Genomic DNA, 24,481 nt, shown 5'->3' with positions numbered 1-24,481 from the left:
AACGTTCTGTGGCTTCAGATACTACCCCGCAAAGTCTTTCTTTGGTTCGTACCATTTCCCCTGCATGAGACACCTTCCCATCTCTTTCTGTTCTTCTGCCTCTGGCAAGGACCTGCCCTTATTTTGTTACCTTGTTCTAAGTCCACCATCTCCAAGAACCCTTCCAAAATCCTCCCAAATAAATAAGGTCTCTTAGAGCTCCAAACTTGCCCACAACCCCAGTACCTCTCCCGGTATGCTTATGAAGCACTGCCTCCTGTTCTAGTTATTTGGATATTTTTCTTCCCTCCTGCACTGGATTCATAAGCAATCTGGGCATATGGGTCATGCCCCAATCATCCCAGTGTTCCATATGCCTCATCCACAGCAGAGGTGAATGAATGTTAAATGAGGGCACACTAAATAAAAGCAAGAAAGTAAACTTATTGCTAAGTCCAAAGTATTGCCCTTTAGCTCTTAATATAATAGTCATTACCATTATCTCTATAAAAGTAAAATAGCAGTTGAGGAATCATCATTCTTTATTTACAGCTAATTTTCAAAATATAATGTACCTAATAAGAGTTTCACATATTTTTGCTATCATACAAAATATCACTTACAATATGTTGGGGTTCTATCAAGCCCTTCCACAAACTAAGAAATTTTCTCTGGAAAACAGAGGGTGTTTTCAACAGTTCTTGGTGAGTTATTTAAGGAAATCTAAAGTACAAACAATCAAAGTTAAATTACATAAAATCTACTGGTAAGCATTTGTTTTTCTCCCTGCAGTTGAGATATCTAATCAGTTACCATCAGTTTTTTTTTTTTCTTTTTTGAACTTTCAGAGAGGTTAATCTTTCAAATCTTAATGTGTACACACATTAAAGGCTTACCTCTGGTTAAAACAAATCATTTCTTTTTCTTGGTTTCATGTATTGTTTGGAACAGAGAGGACTTAAGTAATTACCTAATTTGGGCCACATTTTATGAGACTCTAGGCTTTCCAGAGACTTCAGCATCAACAGCATGTTGACATTTACACTGGGGGAAAGACCCTGCAGGTCTTTTGTAAAGATAAAACATTCTATGTTTAATTACTTGTAAGTGGCATGTACGATCTTTTTTAAGATAAAGAATGAGCTTCAAATTCTAGCCAAAAAAAAAATGTATCTTATTAAGTTTGAAGGTATATGCAGAATTTGGTAAAATAACAGGACCAAAGAAATCCAAGTTTATACAGGGACAATAGAGTGACACAGGGTGTTCCCTTGTCTTCATGCCTGTGATGAGTTCTTCCCAATCAGGCAAGAGTAGAGTTGCTCATAAGAAATTAAGGATCAGGAAGCAGGGAAGTGTATGATAGAGCGCAGAGTCGGAGGGGGTGAGCAGAAAAAAATAGTGTGCCCATAGCACTGACTAAAGTTATCAACCTGATCCTCAAGTCTTAACGTCAGCCAACCCATCATGTTCAACACCACCAACGACGTACATGCCAGGGATAAAGTGCCAAGCAGCCAATTATTTAATTATTTGGTGGAAGCAGGAGAAACTTATTTTAATTAAATTATATGAAGAAATGTATTCACCACCAGAGCCAAAGCAGCCATAGCCAGGAAGAAACTGAGCTGGGGCAGGAAACATTTCTCATTTTTGTGTAATTCTTGTTTTCTTTCCACCTTTTAAACTTGTTTGGAAGGTAAAAATTAGGAAACTTCTAAGGATATATATTTAAGGGTTTGAAATTTAGACAATAACATAGAACTCTTATCCCGACAAATGGCATTAAGCATGCCTTTTTAGTTTCCGAATTTTGAAGTCTCTAGACTTTAAGTCATCACTATTGTATACACATCTGAGAAGACAGATCATGACAAACACACACACACATATGTATACACAAATAAACACACACACAGCTTATTGTCTATCTTGACAAGAGGGGAAATATTATATTTTGCTTATTTATTCAATATGTTTGCCCCTTTTTAGGTTAGTACCTCTGGCAGCTCCACAACTGCTGCCCCTTTATCCAACCCTGCTTCTGCCCCCTGCTGACCTTCCCACTCAAGATAGCAGAGCTTCTCCTGTAGGGCTATGTCCTCTGGGGTCAGGCTTGGTGATACATCAGCATTATATGGGTTCTTCAGACAGTGGCTAGTCAAGCACATTGGGGGAGTGGTCAAACTGACCACACCAAGTGATGGGGTGACTTCAACCCTGAAGATGTTGTGCAGGGAAAGCCTGCATTCTGACTAGTCAGAAAGGTCTTGGCTTGAATCACAAATATCCCATACTATGTGTGCAATCCTGAGAAAGTACGTGATCACTCAGAGCCTCAGATGTTGATAAGCCAACTAACCAAACCTAGCCCTAGCCCTAACCACAGGAAGGGATGTAGCTGGATTTCACCTTGAGATAGCAAATGTGTCCACGGGTCTGATCTGGAGTTCTGGCACCTGTGCTATTGGTAAATAGCAAATCGAACTCCATAAACAACTTTTTTCTGGATGATGATTTTGCTTTCACATCATTTTCTCTAGTCTCTTTTCATTTTAGCCTTAACAACTGGCATGTCAACATACATAAAACAGTTAAAAATGTAATGATTTCAGAAAAGTTTGCTTCCCCACCCGGTTAAATAAGTATGTCATGAAATTGTGGGGGATTAAGTGAAATGACATGTAATTCTCCTAAATGCTTCATGATGTGTTCCAAGTTCTAAAGATGACTTTAAAAAAAAAAATGGTTAAAGATAATATAAGGGCAAAATAACATAAGGAAGGACATCATTTTAAAAGATCGTTATTTGTTTGCATACATAAGCAACAGTATTTTCTATTTCATTTATTTATTCAAGAAATCTTTGTTGATTTCTTGCTATGACCACATATGCACAAGGCAGTTTGGCTGCCAAGATAAACAGGACATGAAGCCTACCTTCTGGAGAAGAAGACATGGAAAGCAATGATTATAATGCATATATAATGACCAATCAGTCATGGAGATAGGTTCAGAGTGCTGTGCCACACAGAATAAAAGGTCTCAGCTGGAGGGAGTGGAGAGAGGAGCAATTTCCATCAAGAGGAAACATCTGGTTGAAGACTTGAAACATGGGTAGAACAAAATAAGAAACTGTACTTGACGAGCACTGCTTGCAACTGCTTTGTATTGATAATTAAAAGAAAGCAGAATGATTTCATGAACTTCATCTAAAAATCAGCACCGCAACTTTATAGTCCAACACACAGTCTATATTTAAATATATTTTAACAATAGCAATAATTAAAATTTTACTGAACTCTTATTATGTGTTTAGCACCATATAATGCCTCATATGCATCACCTCACCTCACCCTCACATTAATACTATGAAGTAAGCAATATTGCTATTTTCATTCTATAGATGGGAAAGCAAAGTTGTAAAGAGGCTATGTAATTTGCCTAAAATCATGCAACTAATTAGTAGAACCAGGATTCAAACCTCATCTGACACCAAAATGCAGTTTCTCCTACGAACAAATGTACACATAAAAACATACAGAGATGACGTGTGTTTTTAAAGCATTCCATTGCGGCTGAAGAGTTGTTTTTGAAAACCCTGAACATAGGTGCTTAAAAGAAGCCTGCAGATTATTCTCAGGCAGAACATATTTGATATATTTGATATTGATCAAAGTATTAATTTAAGGTATTACTATTAGAATCCTCTCTGGTTTCATCCCAGGCTTTTCCTTAACAACCCAACACCGGAATACAACTGGCTCCAGCATCCCGGACAGACCTGCAGAGGTTATAGAAAGGCTAAAATGTAGGAGCATCAACTTACTTCCTTAATTACTGAACAAAGTACAAGTGGTCACTGGGGGAAAATAAAATGCCTCCCTTTATGAGCTAGACAAATACAATAGAAAAGTTATGGTTTCTAAGCAGTGTTTATCTTGCAGTAACTCCTGAGCATATTTATTCCTACTAGATTGGAATGGATAATTGCACTTGAGGTAAGATGATAATATTAAAAAAAGATAAATTAAAAATACTAGTAATTAAATATTGCCTATAAAATGGAGCTAAGGTAAATTAGACATGGTAAACAATAAAAGGAATTAATACTAAGTTGTCCAACTAAAGCAGAGACTTTCCTTTGTGTGATTCTCAGTTGTAGAATGTATTGTTTTCATTTAACAGGCTTGGTCTATATGACCAGCATTACTATAATTTTACCTTCTCTACGTGTTCATTATTAAACACAAGGCCCTGACTAAAAAAGATGATTGTCTTAACTTTGTTTATATCCTACTTGTTACTTCGCAATTTTGCCAAATGGGAGTTGTGGTTAGGGGTATGACAAAGGATTACTTCAGCTATAGCCAATTTTATGAGACCCCTTTTATTGTGCACATCCCATCACGACTCATATACATGCATTCCATGTTTGAGAAATCACAAAAACTGAAGAGATAATTAATTTAGAGCTTTCAAATGGAATAATTCCAGTTAAGAGCAATCTTTCTTCTGTTTTCTCTTTCAATTCTTGTTGCCATTTATGTTCCATACTAAAATTTAGAGGCAGATGCATGTGACATCACAAAGCCAGTCTGTTTTTGTTCTTTCTTGTGCATGCTTCTTGCAGTTCGGAGGATGCAGGTAGAATCAAAGGCAATCAAAAATTAACCCACTCTGGCCCACAGACATTTGCACTGCAGAGGTTAACCATAGTTCAAATGCCTGTTTTCATGTAGATGTTAGCCATACAAAAGCCACATTTTAAATACTTACATTAACTATGTTTTTTAATATAGGAAAGGAAGCACTTCAGTAGGTCCTTGATCTAGATATATAATGAGATTTCAGAAAGCAGAAATAATAATGCTACTGAGGAATGAGAAAAATGAATCTAGTTGTGAATACATGATTATATGTATAAACCCGCATGCATACATGCACACATATACATACTTAGATGCTTTGGGAGGTGTTATTATTTTTGATAAGCTTGTATCTGTGCACTACCTTTTCCTTCAAAGACATAACAGAAATCTCTGCTCTTTTTTCTTAAAAGGAGTAGAGGCCATTTAACCAATCTGCTAGAGAATCTCTTGCTAATGAACAAGAATCAGGCAGAATGTTAAAATAGTACATATTTGCTTTCAGTACATTTTAGCCCCAAATGGATTAAACAGTGGTGTCAGCAAGTGAAGGAAAGATAAGGGACAGGCTAAGAATACATCATGTGGAAAAAATTGCATTAGACCAAGGGAACAATATTCCTCAAATACTGCTGAGGCTGAGATATTAAGAAATAAAATTTAAACAAGGAAAGGGAAAAGATGAGCCTAGGTCCTGCTGAAATACCACTCTGGCATTGTCAAATTTAAATGTGCTTTTAAATATGAGAAATATAGGAGTGTATCTACTGAAAAGGCATATGTGTGCATATATATACATATATATATTACATACATATAATTGATATCAACGGGGCCCTTTTTTCCAGGAAAGATAGAAAGTATGTTTGTACAAGAGAAAATAATTATATCCTCAGTCCTCTACAGGTTAAATTATATTCATGTAGTGTCCATCAAGCAGAATAGCAGAGGTACATTATGAGAGAATTGCTGGAATTAACCTTCCTTTGCTCCTTTGGTTTTTAAGAGGCCAAGATCAAAGACCAGGTCCCATCAAATCCATTAAAATAAAAACCAAAGTTGTTGGGGGCAGGGGAGGAACTCCAAGGAAAATTACCTCTTCCTTTGTAGTACAAAGCACTGCTGCAAAGAACTTCACTTTATTTAGATCTTTTTTAATACATTACCTGTAATTCAAGTGAGAAGCACAGTGGTTTGACTTGTGGGAGGAAATTTTATATGGAGGAAAATAAAAAGGAAAGAACTAGAGTTTTAAATAAGCCTTTCTGAGCTTACCGATAAACCTGCTCATTGTACATGCACCATTTCCAAATGTGGGACCAACTTGAGACCCGGTTGTCTTTGCTGAGACCTATCGTTGTGCTTATTTATTCCTGTGCATTATCCTGTAATGGCCCCACAGAGATGATCTTCTTTCAGCACCATCTGCTACTAGGAAAAACAAGAACATACACTACACCTGTTACAAGCTTCCCTGCATTCAAAGTCTTTTCTCTAGGCAAAATGATAAATTATGTAAGCAATAAACGGGAATCACCAACTGATAGGGAGAGAAAGGTCCTGATTCTGGCACATTTTAATCAAGTTCCTAACTGGGAAAGTAAATCATTTGGCCCCTAAAATAATCTATAGGGTATGTTAGTGCTTAACACAAAAATTGTAGCCAGTTGATTATCCAAAGACTGCCTTGGACTTTGTGTTATGCTGATGTAATTCCTTCCAGAAATACTGTCTGGCATGAATATTTGTGATCAACAGACTAAGAAATCACAAAACTTGCTTGACATCAGCTTTCGTAAAATATATCTAAAGTAATTCAAAGAATATTTACTGAGTCCCTACTGGGCTCTAGCCACTGAGGAAGACCACCAAGGCAGAAAGCACATGCTGTCCGTCACACTCCGCTTCCCAGCCTTTGAGTCATCCAGCCCTTTGTATTCATCAGTTTCTCCCTGCTGAGGATAACCCAGAGGCAATGCTGACTTCAAGCCAACTTTCTAAGAGCTCCTCAGAGACAATTTTTTTCTAAACACCCCCGTGGGCTACTCCTGCACATGTAGCTTCACAAAAACTACACTGATGAAAAACTTCCTGTTCTAGGAAAAAACAATTATCTCATACTAAACATGCTCTGATTTTTTTAAGCTTGCTGATTTACCACAGGCTATTCTCTTTATTTATATATGCATTACAAAAAGGTATTTATTGATATCAATTACTGCTCCAATATAATATTACATGTTTATGAAGAATACAAAAGACTTTAATATTTCATATTGGAAGCAACTAAAATTTTTGAAAACCTACGCTATTCCAGGCACTGTTAAAGACCTCTCATCAGGGTTCCTCAAGGGTCCCTAATCTTACTGAGGGAACTTCAATCACCTGAAGAAATTAGATAATAACTGTAACCTCAGATCATATGTTACTGACCATGAATCCTACCAGAATAGAAACAAAGTCAAAAGCAAAGTGGGCTGGACTAATCAGGGCAGGTGGAAAAGATGGGATTTGATCTGGGCTTTAGAAAGGACAAGAAGAGGGAAAAAGGAAAGACAGTACAGAGAAAGGTGATCACAGCTACTGGGGACAATGGCATGGATAAATCAGTAGAGAGCTAACAGCAGGGATTAGAAAACTCACCCACCCTAGCGAGTCTGGGTCAGCAATTCTACGAATGCATGTATGCGTACACATATAAGTACTCTTATGTATTATAACTTACGGTATGTCTGACCTTATGTATATGCATTACATGTGCGATTGAGAGACAAAGAGAAAGACACTGTTTGATTCATTCATAACACATCCTTATGGAATTGCCTGATGGAATAATACCATATCAAATAGTCACACCATGCCTATATACATTATAGAGAAATACCACTAAACCTTATCCCATAATTAGAATTATATCTTATAAAATGCTTATCACTTACCCTTTTGAGTAGATGGCCTTAGGAACAAATGAATATCTTATCTATTAATTAAATGTGTTAATCTTCCACATTCCTATTTTAATAGGAGAACTTTGGAGAGGAGACTGTAGAATGCTCCCGTATACTGATAAATCTAAATTAATTGCCACCTCACAGAGAGCAGATCCAGGCATAGCTAAAGACAGCCCAATAAAGATATTTGCAGAAACCACAGCAGCAGTCAGAAAGTGTACAAATTAGACTACGTTAAGAAGTGAACAGATAATATGAAAATGCCATAAAACTGTAACATAAGCCAATGGGACATTCACACTTATATGTATAATACATTCAGCTATGTCACTGCATCCAAGGACAGATGTTTTTGGAGGTAACAGGAAATGCAAAGGTCCAGTGAAGGGCAACAAGATTATTGAAGGCCTGCGAATGTGGCAGGAATAAGGAGACTGTCCTCACAATATGAGATGAAATTGGCTTTGCCCATAAGAGAGGGACAGGACTACATACTCCAGACCTCACAAATTCACACTAATGATGAAGAGATACCAGGACAAAGACTGAAATTATCCCAGAGGGAAACATGACATAGAAAAACCAGATGCATGTGCTGTGCACATACATTTGAGTCAGTCCAATTTTATTTCTCTACTCAATATGGATCCCAGAGCCTTTGAAACCCTCAGTAGAGGTCCCAATATGTCTGCTCTAGAAGAAAAATGGAAAGGTCATAGAGAAGTCAAAATAAAAAATGTTAACGCCATGCACATGAATTTGCCTTCTGGAATTTCCTGATTGAAAAAGAAAAAGGTACAAATAATCCAAAGCCTGTCTTAACTGAGCTAATGCTCAACATCTTAAAAGTACGGGGTAATGAAAAAGACTCTGGACCCACATGGCTGATCATTCGGACCCGATCATTTTCCTGCCATTTTTACCCTTTGCTGAGCACCAGGAGCCTCGGGCTCTCCCTACCTGGGTGACATCAGCTGGGCTGGCTGAGCTCTGCTCCACTCAACTATCTGAGAAGGATATCTCCAGTGAGAACCAGAGTTTCACTGACCTGGAGAGAAACTCACCACCTTTCCATTCCTCTTTCTCCTGAGGGGCCTGCTAGGAAGACTGAAACAAATGCTGGGACTGAATGAAGAGAGTTTCAGGGCCTGGCCTTAACTCAACTTTTCACCAGCTTGCCTGTGCCTCTTCTAATCTCATTTGGCCTTTTATTCTTACGTTAATATTTGTGAAAACAGAGATTGAGACTCTACTGTGTGCAGACATTTTATATAAGCACCAAAACAATAATAAGAAGATATTGTTACCTTATTTTTATAATTGAGGACCAAAGACATTATAGACTTAGCCCACAGTATTTTTGGGGGCTTCAAAATCACTGCAGATGGTGATTGCAGCCATGGAATTAAAAGACGCTTACTCCTTGGAAGAAAAGTTATGACCAACCTAGATAGCATATTCAAAAGCAGAGACATTACTTTGCCAACAAAGGTCCGTCTAGTCAAGGCTATGGTTTTTCCAGTAGTCATGTATGGATGTGAGAGCTGGACTGTGAAGAAGGCTGAGCGCTGAAGAATCGATGCTTTTGAAATGTGGTGTTGGAGAAGACTCTTGAGAGTCCCTTGGACTGCAAGGAGATCCAACCAGTCCATTCTGAAGGAGATCAACCCTGGGATTTCTTTGGAAGGAATGATGCTGAAGCTGAAACTCCAGTACTTTGGCCACCTCATGCGAAGAGTTGACTCATTGGAAAAGACTCTGATGCTGGGAGGGATTGGGGGCAGGAGGAGAAGGGGACGACAGAGGATGAGATGGCTGGATGGCATCACTGACTCAATGGACGAGAGTCTGAGTGAACTCTGGGAGTTGGTGATGGACAGGGAGGCCTGGCGTGCTGCGATTCATGGGGTTGCAAAGAGTCAGACACGACTGAGCGACTGAACTGAACCGAACCAAACTGAATAAACGTGGAAGTACAAAAGCTGAACTTAAACACTATCCAGTTGAACTCAGAGCTCTTTCTACTATACAATGTTGCCTCTAAGCACAGGCCATGCTTACAGGGTTTGTCAGCCAAAAATTACTGTACCTGAACGAGTTCAGATCTCGCACAGAGGACACTTTCGATTGGTTAATTTGAAAAAGATTTATTTAACAAAGTGGCTTATTTACAAAGGGTGGGTGTATGGTAACCACAAGGAATAATGCAGAACTTGGAGCTCATCATGGCAACTGAGCTATTAGCACCCCTGCGCCCCAGGAGACGGTATAACCACCAGAATCTTCAAAAGGAGGGAATCGTGTGAGGTTAGCTCCGGGGTTAATTCCTTCAAGAGGAAGATATCCAGCATCGCACTGGTTTAAAAAAGGGGGGTGAGGGGAAAGGGACAAAATCATAAAAGACATTCCTCACCTTCTTCCTGGTTTTCCCTAAAACCATCCAACTCGTCAAGATCTCTGGATATGCTGGTTTCCAAGCTTACTGAAGAGCAATACAGTTGTCTATCGAACACAGGATCTATTCAATTTAGCAAGTGTTTTTACGGCATATTAAGGATGGACTTCCATGGACGGAGAAGCCTGGTAGACTACAGTCCATGGGATTGCAAAGAGTTGGACACGACTGAGCAATTTCACTTTCAGTCCAAGACCACCATGATCCACATTATAACCAGGTTACAACAACACGGAATAAAGCAATGAAGAGTAAATGAAAGAAATGCGTAGCGAGTGTAGATGCTGCCCAGTAACTGCTCCTATTTACATTCATGCTCAGCCTCCACTCCATGGTGGGTGGTCCAGCCCAGGAAATCTCAGTCTCAAGTATACATGAAAATGATGATCCTAAGCAAGGAAGAAAATAGCCCTGGGGCTGACACTCAGAAATGTCAAGATAGATTCAAATTGTTAACCTTTTTACTTGTGCATTTCAAAGAAAGTGCTTTTGTTAGGCCATTAAATGCTATCTACCTGCCTCACTGAAAATACGTTCTAAAAATTCATCATGTCTCCAGTAAAAAAGCTTCTTCTATAGTAATCCCAAATTTGCAGCCCTTTTCCAAGTGCCTCTTGATCTTCCCTTTTAGGACTGACAGACAGCATAGTTGGCTATCTTTTCCATCTTTGTTATCTTATTCTTTTGTTTGCTTCTCCATGCACCAAGAATTCCATCAAATGCCTACCAGACAACAACAATCACACTGAACTTTAAAAAATTCTTATATTGTACCTTGATTTATATTTACAACCCTGGTGGCTTGTAAAGACAGTAAAGAAACTGCCTGCAATGAGGGGAGACCCAGGTTCGATCCCTGGGTTGAGAAGATCCCCTGAAGAAGGGAATGGCTACCCAGTCCAGTATTCTTGCCTGGAGAATCCCATGGCCTGCGGAGCCTGGTGGGCTACAGTCCATGGGGTCACAAAAAGTTGGACAGAATTGAGCGACTACCACTTTCATTTTCTAATTTTACAACAAACCTCATGAAGTCAGTCTAGAGAATATCAGCACCCCCCTTTTATAGACAGGGCCCTCAAAAGAGTCAACTTATCTAGACTGACATGGCATACAGCAGCCCACTGTGGACTCCAAAGCTCTATGAGACCCACTGGCCCTCCACTTCTAGCCCATCTCACACCATCCGCCTCTCACTCACTAGCTCCAGTGACAAAGGCCTTCCTTCTGCTCCTCAGACACATGAATTCCTTCTGTCCAGCTGTTCCATTTTCCTAGGACATTCTTCTTCATATCTTCATGCAGCGACTCCTTGCCTCTTGGGGCTCAATCCAAAGGCCACCTCCTCAGAGAAGCCTCTGTAGTCACACAGTCCAAAGAGGCTTCATTTGTTCCATTATAATTACATCATTCGGCTTGTGTTCCTTCACAGCACTCATCAGTATCTGATATTATCTTTTGCATTTACTTGTTTCTTGTTTATGTTTTCTCTTGTCCCCTAGAATAAAATCTTCATAAAGAGGAGACTCTTCTCTATCTAGCTTTCTCCTATATCCCAGTACCATATACTCAGTACAACCTCTAATTGCATATTTAAGTTATTTTAAAAATATACCTATTTACCTGAAGCTCTGTGGAGAAGAAATAATGTCTATTTTGTTTACTATTAACACTAGGCAACACAGATTACAGACGTAGCAAATGTTTTGTGGAAGGAAGGATGGAAGGAAGGGAAAGAGGGAATGAATGGAGAATGAAGTGAAGTGAAAGTAGCTCAGTGATGTTCGACTCTTTGTGACCCTATGGACTGTAGCCCGCCAGGCTCTGCTGTCCATGGAATTTTCCAGGCAAGAATACTGGAGTAGGTTGCCATTCCCTTCTCCAGGGGATTTTCACATCCCAAGGATGGAATCTGGGTCTCCCACATTCAGGCAGATTCTTTACCATCCGAACCACCAGGGAAGCATATGAATGGAGGGAGGAGCTTAATGTCATTTGTCTTAATATGAGCCAGGCACTCTGCTAAGCCATTTGTATCTTGTCTCACTTGGGCCTCAATTACCTATAAGTAGGTGTGTTGTCTCTAGTTTTGCAAATGAAAAACACTGAAGCAAGGAGAGATCACATAATATGAACAGTTCTGACAAGACGTTTATGTAGAATGTATCATACTCCAGGTCATGCCCTTTCCAACCACATCATACTAGATCTGAGCACACTTAAACTTCATATTCCCAAGTAGAAAAAGAGAGGAGAGGAAGCTACAAGAATATGACTTTGGTTCAATATAATAAAGAAACTTCTTTTGGTAGCAGCTATTCTGGGCTAGAAGAAGCTGCCTCAGGGGAAAGAAAAAATAGGCCACCAGGACGAGTGGTAAGCTGGTGGGGATCCCAACCTATATAAGGAAGACTTGTCAAATGGGAAGATGGGCAGATCAGAAATTGGTTTGGGTTACATATGAAGGGAACAAGCAAATATTATACATAAACAAACTGGGGGTAATAGATATCCCATGTTTTTCACCATCAGAAAAAGAAGTTACAAATGTGAAAAGTGGTAAAGCTGGAAGGAATCCCGTGGTTCCAAGCACACATGGCACATGGATCTTTCAAAATACCATTCTCCACTAAAAAGAGTTTTTTTTACTATTCTTGTCATATTTCTGAAAGTGTGGAATATTTCTAACTGAAGAGTAAAGGAAAAAGGTAACAAGTTTCATTCCTAGTGGGTATGCAAGCACGGGGGTAGTCGAGTGTCTCTCAAACTTTAAATTGCATACAGATCATCTGGGAACTTGTTAAAATGCAGATTCTGATTCAAGAGGTCTGAAGTCCGAGATTCTGAATTTCTAACTAGCTCCCATGTAGAGTTGATGCTCTGATACACAGATCAAGAGGCAAAACAATCACATGATCATTAATAATAACCTAATTACCATTTAATATTGCCAGGCATTGTAATAGGTATTGAATGTATATAATCTCTAGGACTTATCCACAAATGGAAGGCAAAAGAAATGCAAATTATTTTCCCAAGCCAGGGAGATTATAGTAGAAGTATGCACTGGGCATTGGTGTTAGAGAGATTTCGGTTATAATTATAAATTAACTAATTATTCAGCATATAGCCCTGACAAGTTATTTAATCTTTCTGTGCTTCATTTTTCTCCTATTGGATTTCTATGAGAAATAAATACGATAATGCAGGGCCTGAAGTGTATAGCAACTGTTACCAAGTGGAGCTAAAAGCTGTGTCCTTCCCACCCTGTTGTACAATGAATACTGATTCCAGCAGATAATTCTTGTGATTCCTCCCTTCCAACTAGGAGGTTCTGTCATCGTAGAATGAAATTGGTTTTCGTAGGATTTGCATCCAAAGGGAGAGACCCAAAGAAAAATTATGTACCTAGATGGATCGAGGACAAGAAAAAGACGTTTTAGATGAAAGAAAGAGCATCAGCCAAGACACACTGCCCAGAATCAGGTGGACAGGTGATCTGGGTGGTGACGAGACCAGCCTGGTCAGAGCAAAAAGATCATGTAGCCTAAAAGGAGTTGCTAGACTGTTTCAAAGGCAGGTCTGGGGAGTTCTGCTTGCTTTCTTCCGTAGGTGGCCCAGACAGACTTGTTGCAAGACAAATCTCTGCTTATTGAACAAATCCTCTTAAACTGTCTGAACATCAACAGTCTGCAGCTTTGAAATCCAGATTACAAACTGCAGCACTCATTGGGCATATCTTTGATGACTGAATTAATCAGCGAGCACAGTTTCCTTGTACAAAAAATACGATGTTGCTAACTTAAGAACATATCACAAACCAGGAAAAGGCCAGTTGATTAAACGTACCTGGCCCATTTAAGTTGCTCGGCTCCTGGTGTCTTCACAGGTTTTAATTACCCTCTTTCCCAATTCACAATGGAATCCGTTCTCTTTAGAGGCATCCACATTCATTGGCTCACCCCTCAGAACAGAGTGACTTATTATCTGCTCTGATAGATATGTACATCCCTTATTTACTACTCTTTGGGTAAAACACTTCCCATCCTACTTCTATCTGTTCAAGATGATTTAATTTCCACATGCCATTTTCTCACTTTGGACACTTTTATTATAACATACTCAGATTTACATCTCTGTATCTACAGTATTTCATGAACTCCTTCTCCCCACCTGCTCTCCTTGTATGTAAATTGGCTGGATGTGGAGAGAAAAATCACTCTTTGTTGCTCTAGTTCATCCTTTAGTGAATATACCCCCAAAACACTTGCTCCTAAACTATTTCTGTTTGCCAACCAGCAGCCAGCCAGCAACCCACCCACCCACCTGATGGTTGAGGAAAGATGACAGAAGGGAGAGGAAAAGAAATTGGAGGGAAGAGAGAGAATCTTATGACCAATATCCTGGCCCTATTCCAACCTGGATAATTAGTTTGCCTCTATTTTGAACACTTTTTCCATTTGCAGCATGTATGTGCATGTATGTGCATGTATGCACATGTGTATGTATTGAGGGAAGAGTATGTTGAGTAGGGGAGGGGAACTCCATGAAAATTTATTCTCTGTTTCTTCTCAGCCTTGGTTCATTAGAAATAACCTGAAAATTCAAAACATAGTACTGGGGAGAGAAGCAAATGTCTCAGTATTCTACCTCAAAAGGGCTCAGAGATAGATAACCATACAGAATTTATAAAGGTCTCAGGAAGCTTTTGCAAACTCAGAAAGCAGCCTTTAAGAGCACAGGAAAGGAACATTAAAATAAACAACCCCTTTCATAGGGAACAATGCAAGAAGGCAAAGAAGCAGCCTTATCCCCTATTGAAGGCTTCTCACTGAGTCATCCACGTTTTGTCCTTGGCCTGTCCCTGATCTGTTCTTCAAAAAAAAAACCATCTCTCCAGGTGACATCCGGGGCACAGATGGGACTTGGGAGGATGGAACATGAATTCTTGTAGCACAGCCAGCTCGCTCTCCCAGATAGACTAGGCTTTAGCCATTTGATAAAGATTGAAGATACCATTTGAGAAGAAGGGGAGAATTAAGTCTAATACATAAGTAAGCATTTTAAAACAATTCCCTAAACCCAGTGCTTTTGGTAGGCATTCCCTGCCTACATCTAATGGCAGAAAAGCACCAAAAAGTACCCTCAAGGGCTATGAAAAGAGGCATAAATAGTCCTCTACAGGTAAATAAAAATGCAAGCAAAAGTGGTAGTCCATGTATGTCTCTATTTGCTGCCTTTACCCTTCTGCTCTCCATACTGTGTGGTACATCTCTGGGAGCACAAGAGGTACCAATAGTTCTGTTGAAGAGTCATCCTTGTTCCATGTCCGGCTATCTCATGATCCTCTCCCCCTTTTACAGGTGAAGGGATAAAATCCTGAGAGTGAATGAGGTTTCTCTTTCCCTCAGGATTCCTGTTTTCCTGTGATCCACCAGCTTTTGAAAGAGGGATTTCATTATTTCTCAGGAAGAAAAAATACAAATAAAAGCCAGGACGGCAAATGAGTCTCTGGATGGATTTTTTTTTTTTAATTCAGAACTTAGAAAATAGTTTAGAAAGCTAAAGTTATATAAGTGTGTTAGTCATTCAGTTGTGTCAACTCTTCGCAACTACATGGACTGTGGCCCACCAGGATTCTCTATCCATGGAATTCTCCAGGCAAGAATACTGGAGTGGGTGGCCATTCCCTTCTCCAGGGGATCTCCCCACCCAGGGCTCCTGCATTACAGGCGGATTCTTTACCATCTGAGCCACCAGGGAAGCCCAAAGTTATCTAAGGCAGACTTTAAAGGAAGAAAATGGGGTTTGAACTTCAAAAAGCTAATGGATTAGGAAATTTAGAGAAGAAAGTTTATAACATCAACTTCAGAAAAGAATAAATTACATTATGTGATTCTTTACCCCCTCAATAAAAAGATATTAAGTTACAAAAAGCTAGTGGAGGGAAGAAAACTAGGAGGGTTAAGACTTGATTGTAGGTAGTGGTTAGCTAATGAATTCTTCTGCTCACCTCCAGCCAAGGCCCAAGGAAAGCAGATAAAACCCCTTGTAACTTTAGGTGTTTGCTGAGCAGAGGCAATCTGTAAGTCCCTTCCAAATGAAGCCCTCTTGCTAAATCCTCACAAATTCCAATTACAAGGATCTATTCATCAATCCAAAGTAGAGTTGAGAAGTTATGTTTCAGTTCAGTTCAGTCGCTCAGTCGTGTCAGACTCTTTGCGACCCCATGAATTGCAGCACGCCAGGCCTCCGTGTCTATCACCAACTCCCGGAGTTCACTCAAACTCATGTCCATCGAGTCAGTGATGCCATCCAGCCATCTCATCCTCTGTCGTCCCCTTTTCCTCCTGCCCCCAATCCCTCCCAGCATCAGAGTCTTTTCCAATGAGTCAACTCTTCGCATGAGGTGGCCAAAGTACTGGAGTTTCAGCTTTAGCATCAGAGAACACGCAGGACTGATCTGCTGTAGGATGGACTGGTTGGATCTCCTTGCAGTCCAAGGAACTCTCAAGAGTCTTCTCCAACATCACAGTTCAAAAGCATCAATTCTTTGGCGCTCAGCCTTCTTCACAGTCCAACTCTCACATCCATACATGACCACAGGAAAAACCATAGCCTTGACTAGATGGACCTTTGTTGGCAAAGTAATGTCTCTGCTTTTGAATATGCTATCTAGGTTGATCATAACTTTCCTTCCAAGGAGTAAGCATCTTTTAATTTCATGGCTGCAGTCACCATCTGCAGTGATTTTGGATCCCCAAAAAATAAAGTCTGACACTGTTTCCACTGTTTCCCCATCTATTTCCCATGAAGTGATGGGACCAGATGCCATGATCTTCATTTTCTGAATGTTGAACTTTAAGCCAACTTTTTCACTCCCCACTTTCACTTTGATCAAGAGGCTTTTCAGTTCCTCTTCAATTTCTGCCATAAGGGTGGTATCATCTGCATATCTGAGGTTATTGATATTTCTCCCAGCAATCTTGATTCCAGCTTGTGCTTCTTCCAGCCCAGTGTTTCTCATGATGTACTTTGCATACAAGTTAAATAAGCAGGGTGACAATATACAGCCTTGACGTACTCCTTTTCCTATTTGGAACCAGTCTGTTCCATGTTCAGTTCTAACAGTTGCCTCCTGACCTGCATATAGGTTTCTCAAGAGGCAGGTCAGGTGGTCTGGTATTCCCATCTCTTTCAGGATTTTCCACAGTTTATTGTGATCCACACAGTTAAAGGCTTTGGCATAGTCAATAAAGCAGAAATAGATGTTTTTCTGGAACTCTCTTGCTTTTTCCATGATCCAGCAGATGTTGGCAATTTGATCTCTGGTACCTCTGCCTTTTCTAAAACCAGCTTGAAGATCTGGAAGTTCATGGTTCACGTATTGCTGAAGCCTGGCTTGGAGAATTTTGAGCATTACTTTACTAGCATGTGAGATGAGTGCAATTGTGTAGTAGTTTGAGCATTCTCTGGCATTGCCTTTCTTTGGGGTTGGAATGAAAACTGATCATTTCCAGTCCTGTGGCCACTGCTGAGTTTTCCAAATTTGCTGGCATATTGAGTGCAGCACTTTCACAGTATCATCTTTCAGGATTTGAAACAGCTCAACTGGAATTCCATCACTTCCACTAGCTTTGTTGGTAATGATGCTTTCTAAGGCCCACTTGACTTCACATTCCAGGATGTCTGGCTCTAGGTGAGTGATCATACCATCATGATTATCTTCATCATGAAGATCTTTTTTGTACAGTTCTGTGTATTCTTGCCACTTCTTTTAATATCTTCTGCTTCTGTTAGGTCCATACCATTTCTGATCTTTATTGAGCCCATCTTTGCATGAAATGCTCCCTTGGTATTTCTAATTTCTTGAAGAGATCTCTATTCTTCCCCATTCTGTTGTTTTCTTCTATTTCTTTGCATTGATCACTGAGGAAGGCTTTCTTATCTCTTCTTGCTATTCTTTGGAACTTTGCATTCAGATGCTTATATCTTTCCTTTTCTCCTTCGCTTTTCGCTTCTCTTCTTTTCACAGCTATTTTTAAGGCCTCCCCAGACAGCCATTTTGCTTTTTCACATTTCTTTTCCATGGGGATGGTCTTGATCCCTGTCTCCTGTACAATGTCACGAAGCTCCATCCACAGTTCCTCAGGCACTCTATCATATCTAGTCCCTTAAATCTATTTCTCACTTCTACTGTATAATCATAAGGGATTTGATTTAGGTCATACCTGAATGGTCTAGTGGTTTTCCCTACTTTCTTCATTTTAAGTATGAATTTGGCAATAAGGAGCTCATGATCTGAGCTACAGTCAGCTCCTGGTCTTGTTTTTGCTAACTGTATAGAGCTTCTCCATCTTTGGCTGCAAAGAATATAATCAATCTGATTTTGGTGTTGACCATCTGGTGATGTCCATGTGTAGAGTCTATGTTTAAGAAAAGAAAATTTAAGTGGTTCCTGCTTCCCTGATGCAAAAGCCTCTAAGACCCCAAAACACTGTAGGACAGAAACATCAAAACAACACAGTTAGACATGTTCCCTATTTATAAATGTGTATAATCTCCCCCAGCATGCTGTCCATTTAGTAATGCTGCTAAATCACAAAACACACACACAGAAATTGAACAACCCAGGTATAGGAGAGGAGACAGGAAATGAGCTATTGTAAGGAACTACAGTCTCAAATAACCAGGTAATGGAATCAGCGACGCTTTAAAACACAAGTGAAGGTTTAAGTAAATTAAGAATCCAATTACATAAATCAATGATAGCCACAACTGAGTACATTTTGTCTATAGTCTCACAGCAGGGCTACCCTCGTGGCTCAGATGGTAAAGAATCTGCCTGCAATGTGGGTGACCTGGGTTCGATCCCTGGGTTGGGAAGAGCCCCTGGAGGAGGGCATGGCAAGCCACTCCAGTATTCTTGCCTGGAGAATCCCCATGGACAGAGGAGCCTGGCAGGCCACAGTCCATGGGGTGGCAAAGAGTCGGCCATAACTGAGCAACTAAGCACAGGACAGCACTTCACATCTTTAGCATATCAAATACATTCAAAAGGTGTGTCTCAGTGCCCTGCTATGATATTAAGGGTTATTTTCACCCACCAGAGGAGATATTTGTTGTTGTTTGCCGCTGTTTAGTTGCTAAATCGTGTCCAACTTCTTTTGTGATTTCATGTAATATGGTCCATCAGGTTCTTCTGTTCATGGGATTTCCCAGGCAAGAATACTGGAGTGGGTTGCCATTTCCTTCTCCAGGGGATCTTTCTGATACAGGATTGAATTCACATCTCCTACTTGGCAGGCAGATTCTTTACCACTGAGCCACCTGGGAAGCCATTGAGGAGATTAAATTGTATCAAATAAAATAGTCTGAAACATTTCTACTTATTTTCATGAATGACTTGTTATTTTGAGAAATATTTATCTATTCAAATATTTCCATTTCTTCTTGGAAAGGTTTTCATTTTGAGAAGTATCCATGTGTTAAATAAACTTTTTTAAACTTTAATAATCGAAGGACAATTGCTTTACAATATTGTGTTGGTTTCTGCCATACAGCAACATGTATCTAAGCATCTATCGTAAGCTAAGCACTATGTTAGGGTAAAGAATATTGGCGCCAGTGTTCAGAACTGTGCTTGTTACATAGGAAACACTTGTATTTGTTGAATAATTGATTAAAGATAGATAAGATGCATCCTTGAGAAACCTGAGAGTTGCTATGTTTCCAATGACCCCAAGAAGGATTCAGAAGTGACTGAGAATTGGTCAGCCAACCTAGGGAGGTGGCTAAGAAGGATGCAAAATGGTCTGCAAGAACCTGGAGTCCAGAAATATAGGAAGCTATAGAAAATCCCATGGACAGAGGAGCCTGGTAGGCTGCAGTCCATGGGGTCGCTAGGAGTTGGACACGACTGAGCGACTTCACTTTCACTTTTCACTTTCATACATTGGAGAAAGAAATGGCAACCCACTCCAGTATTCTTGCCTGGAGAATCCCAGGGATGGGGGAGCCTGGTGGGCTGCTGTCTATGGGGTCGCACAGAGTCGGACACAACTAAAGCGACTTAGTAGCAGCAGCATAGGTTATTTGGTAGCAGAAAATCACTGCAGATGGTGATTGCAGCCATGAAACTAAAAGATGGTTACTCCTTGGAAGAAAAGTTATGACCAATCTAGACAGTCTATTCAAAAGTAGAGACATTACTTTGCCGACTAAGGTCTGTCTAGTCAAGGTTATGGTTTTTCCTGTGGTCATATATGGATGTGAGAGTTGGACTGTGAAGAAGGCAGAGCACCAAAGAATTGATGCTTTTGAACTGTGGTGTTGGAGAAGACTCTTGAGAGTCCCTTGGACTGCAAGGAGATCCAACCAGTCCATTCTGAAGGAGATCAGCCCTGGGATTTCTTTGGAAGGAACGAGGCTAAAGCTGAAACTCCAGGACTTTGGCCACCTCATGTGAAGAGTTGACTCATTGGAAAAGACTCTGATGCTGGGAGGGATTGGGGGCAGGAGGAGAAGGGGACGACAGAGGATGAGATGGCTGGATGGCATCACAGACTCAATGGACGTGAGTCTGAGTGAACTCCGGGAGTTGGTGATGGACAGGGAGGCCTGGCGTGCTGCAATTCATGGGGTCACAAAGAGTCGGACACGACTGAGCAACTGAACTGAACTGAACTGAACTGAAGGCCTGGAAAGAGACTGACAAGGAACAAACATATAAATACAGGAGTGTCAGATACAAATACATAAATGAGAAGGACAAAGGATGAGGAGTAAAGGCTGCCTCCCACCAACATCTGGACCACACATGAGCCTGCAAGAACTGAGACATCCCTGAAGAAAACAGGAAAGTAAATGAGGTGGAGAAATCTTGAACTAAGTAGATTTTATCTGAAGGAGCTAAGGGAAATGTGCTTGAGTTTACCAAGATTTGAATTTTCTGCTCAAAGGGGAAACAGAGAAGCTGAAAAGATATACTTAGTTCAGTTATTAGAAAAACAGAAAATTTCTCATTTGCACATTTGAACATAGAATTACCCACTACATAGGAATGAAAGATCTAGGACTTTCTTGGTACACAAAATTGGAAAAGAACAAAATATACTTCCAGCCCCAGGCTGTACGGCTTCAGGAAAAATCATGTTTTCTACTCTACCAAGGAATCTGTTTAAAAGACTGGTCTCAGTCAGTCAGAGGATTTTTTAAATGTGTTATTCACATTTTCCAATCTTAAAAAAATGAGTGTGTTTTTCTGGTGAGTAAACCTCATCATGCCTTGAATTAAACTGCTTTTCCAATTTTCAGCATCATTTAAGTTTCCTACCTCAATAGACCAATGTGGATCCAAAAGTTGTCACTCAGCGCAATAGGTATATATGCATTTAACAGCTGACATCTGTGGCCCCCAACTCGATGTGCTGAATGCTTTATGTATGCTCTCTAGTCCCACACTTCCCCAGTTGTGGTCTTCACACCTGCAGCATCCCGGAAGAGCTACTGGAAAGGCATACTCGCTGCACATACTTCTGACCTACCAGATCAGAATCCACATTTTCACCCGACTCCCTGGTGAGTTGTATGGACTTTCAAATTTGCGAAGCACTGCTCTACTTGACTCTAAGAATTATATCAGTGTTTATAAGACCACTTATAACCACAACGTTTTGTGTAAAGTGTATTGCATCCAAGCTCAAAATGGTATATTTTTGCATGTATTTCGCATTTGTCACAGCTCTTTCCATTGAAAGTAGTGACTCAAACCTGCTTAAATTTAAAAGAGAAATGTATTTGAAGTTTCAGATAACTAAGAGAAGAATTAGCACTCAGCCAGGAGAGAGAACCTGGAATGGGATCAGAGATAAAACGGCCACCACACTCACTCATCTTTGCTATTGTGTTGATGGGTCTACTTCATTCTCTCTCACAAGGAACCACTACAAATCAAAGAACATAGCTACCAATAGATCTCAGCGCCAAGCCCCCACCCATCTGTAGGTTTTTGACATCCAACAGGATATAAATCCTTTTCACAAATTCTAGCCCCACCCCACCCTCCCCAAAAAAAAAACTATGAAAGTTCTCCTTTGGCTCACCTCAACTGTCCATCCTGGGATCATCAGCTGTGCTGAACAGTCAGTGTAGCCCTGGGAAATGGAGAGTGAGGGTCGGGGCGGGGAATTTCCATAAAAAGATGGCAGCTTTTATTCAAACCCCATAGTTAATGTGGAGTAAAGAACATTTCTCAGGTGAATTGGGAGGATAGTACTACTAGAAAGAGAAGGAAAAAGCAGCAGTAGGCAAGCAATCCAACACGTCACATGTGCCACACTCATGTCGTGTTCCTCCCTGTGCCCCTCACTCTTTCTCTGTTGAATATATAACTGCAAGTACATGAACGTTATGCAAGTTCAAGGCAAGGCCAAGGACTGGACAGGAAATCACAGTACAATAAAACAAAAATAAAAGATAACAATCGTGTGAAGGCAAAAACACATCATGATACCCCTAACAGAAAGAAACAGCAATGGGCTAGAATACCACAGTCTCGTTACTAAACAAGATAATGGGCATCAGTTTTGTATGCTTCCTTTAACCAATGGAATTAGCAAATGAATGTTCTTCTGCTTTTACTAACATTTCTTTCTCCGGTTAAAAATTTAGTTATTAAACTACAGCTGCACAAGTTTCTTCACTAACCCCAGTCTGGAATGACAGGACTTCTTGCAGTTCCTCAAACACACAAATGCCTCCAGGATATTGCACTTGCTATTCTCGCTACCTGGAATGATTTCCCTCCAGAACTTCCATAGCTCACGCCCTCTCTCCATTCCAGCTTCAGCTTGAAAGTCACCTCCTTAGAGAGATCTTCTTTGACCATCTTACCTAAGCAGGTGCAGCTATTACGGGCACACACACCATACTCTACCTCCTTTGATCTGCTTTAGAACTTATCACTATCTGACATATTTGTTTTCTTACATGTGTCTTGTCTGCTTCCTACTAGAGCATTAGCACTATAAGGGCAGGAACTTTTACTATCATCTTTTCCCCTCTCTATTCCCCATACCTAGAACATCCCCAGCACCTAGCCATTGCCTAGTAAATTTTGCATAATGAAAAAAGAAAGATGATAGAAACTGTGAAACCATAACTGGAAGAGTGGTCAGCACAACCTTTCCAAGGACGGCTGAGGGAGCAGGCGTAAGGAATAAGATGGGAAGCACATATTAAAATCAAAGAGGAAATGAGAGTCTGTCTGGGAGGTTAGCATATGAAGGTGATAATCCCCAGGAAAACAGAAACCAGTAGCCCCAAATGGAAACCTGGGACTGGTAAACTGGAGACCTGATTCTGGACTCTACAGCTGTGTACCAAGCTTCTCTTGTGAAACTGTTAGTGCAAATAAAGAAGGTGTTCACTGATTACCATCTACAGCTACACAGATAAAAGATGCAAGAGGAAATATTCACTCTTGCTCAGAAGTGCATTGCTACTATATTAAAAGAAAGATCTCTGCCCACCCCCTTTCCTAAAGTCAATGATGAACTCTGAAAGTCATGACCGGAAAGAGCACTGAACAGAGTTGAAAAACTCTGATTAAACTCAAGTTCTTCACCCCACTTTTCATGACTCCAGGACAGCTGGTTAAAGATCTGGTTGCCCCAGTTCCTTCATCACCTCCAAAAGATAAGTAGCCTCAGATAAGGCTACTCAGGTCCACAGAGATGATGTAATTTGCTCTAGATCATACATCAGGAGATTTATTTGACTGTTCATCTCTCTGACTCTAAATTCATACTTTCATGTTGTTAAGTGCTCATCACCTGAGAGAAAGTATACAAAGAGACCACCGATAGAAATAGTACACTAAATGACAACTTCCACAGCAACCAGTTCCAGAAATTAAACCACAACCTCTGTAGCAATCTGCCCACAACAATTAGCATTTGATCAATAACTGACAGCTTCCCTAAGTTTTGGCCCAGCTTTCAACTTAGGACCAATCAGAATAAGCCGATTATGCTCCACCAATCAATAACACAGGTTGCTCTGCATGTAAACAGCTCACCTCCAGCCTCCTCATGACAGGAGCCTCCAATCAGGGCATGGATGAAATCTTCCTCTGTTTTCACTATAAAACTTTCCTACTCCTCTGCTTGCCTTTTAATTCTGCCAAATGCAGGCAATGGTGCTGATTCCTTCCCTATAGCGAGCTCTGAATAAATAAGTTTTGCTTGTTCTCATCTGGGTAGTCTTCACTTGAGTATGAAGGACATTATCCCCCAACACCTAGCAGAATGCTAGGCACACAATAGGTGCTCAATAAGTGTACCGTGGAATTAAACTGAGCTGAATCTACAATAGAGTGATAACAACAGATAATAATAACTACCTTACATTGTTACTATAAGCATTAAATTAGATAATCTAAGTAAAAA

This window comes from Capra hircus, chromosome 6 (genome assembly GCF_001704415.2).
Source record: "Capra hircus breed San Clemente chromosome 6, ASM170441v1, whole genome shotgun sequence".
Taxonomy (NCBI): domain Eukaryota; kingdom Metazoa; phylum Chordata; class Mammalia; order Artiodactyla; family Bovidae; genus Capra; species Capra hircus.
Note: the sequence above shows the minus strand (reverse complement) of the source record.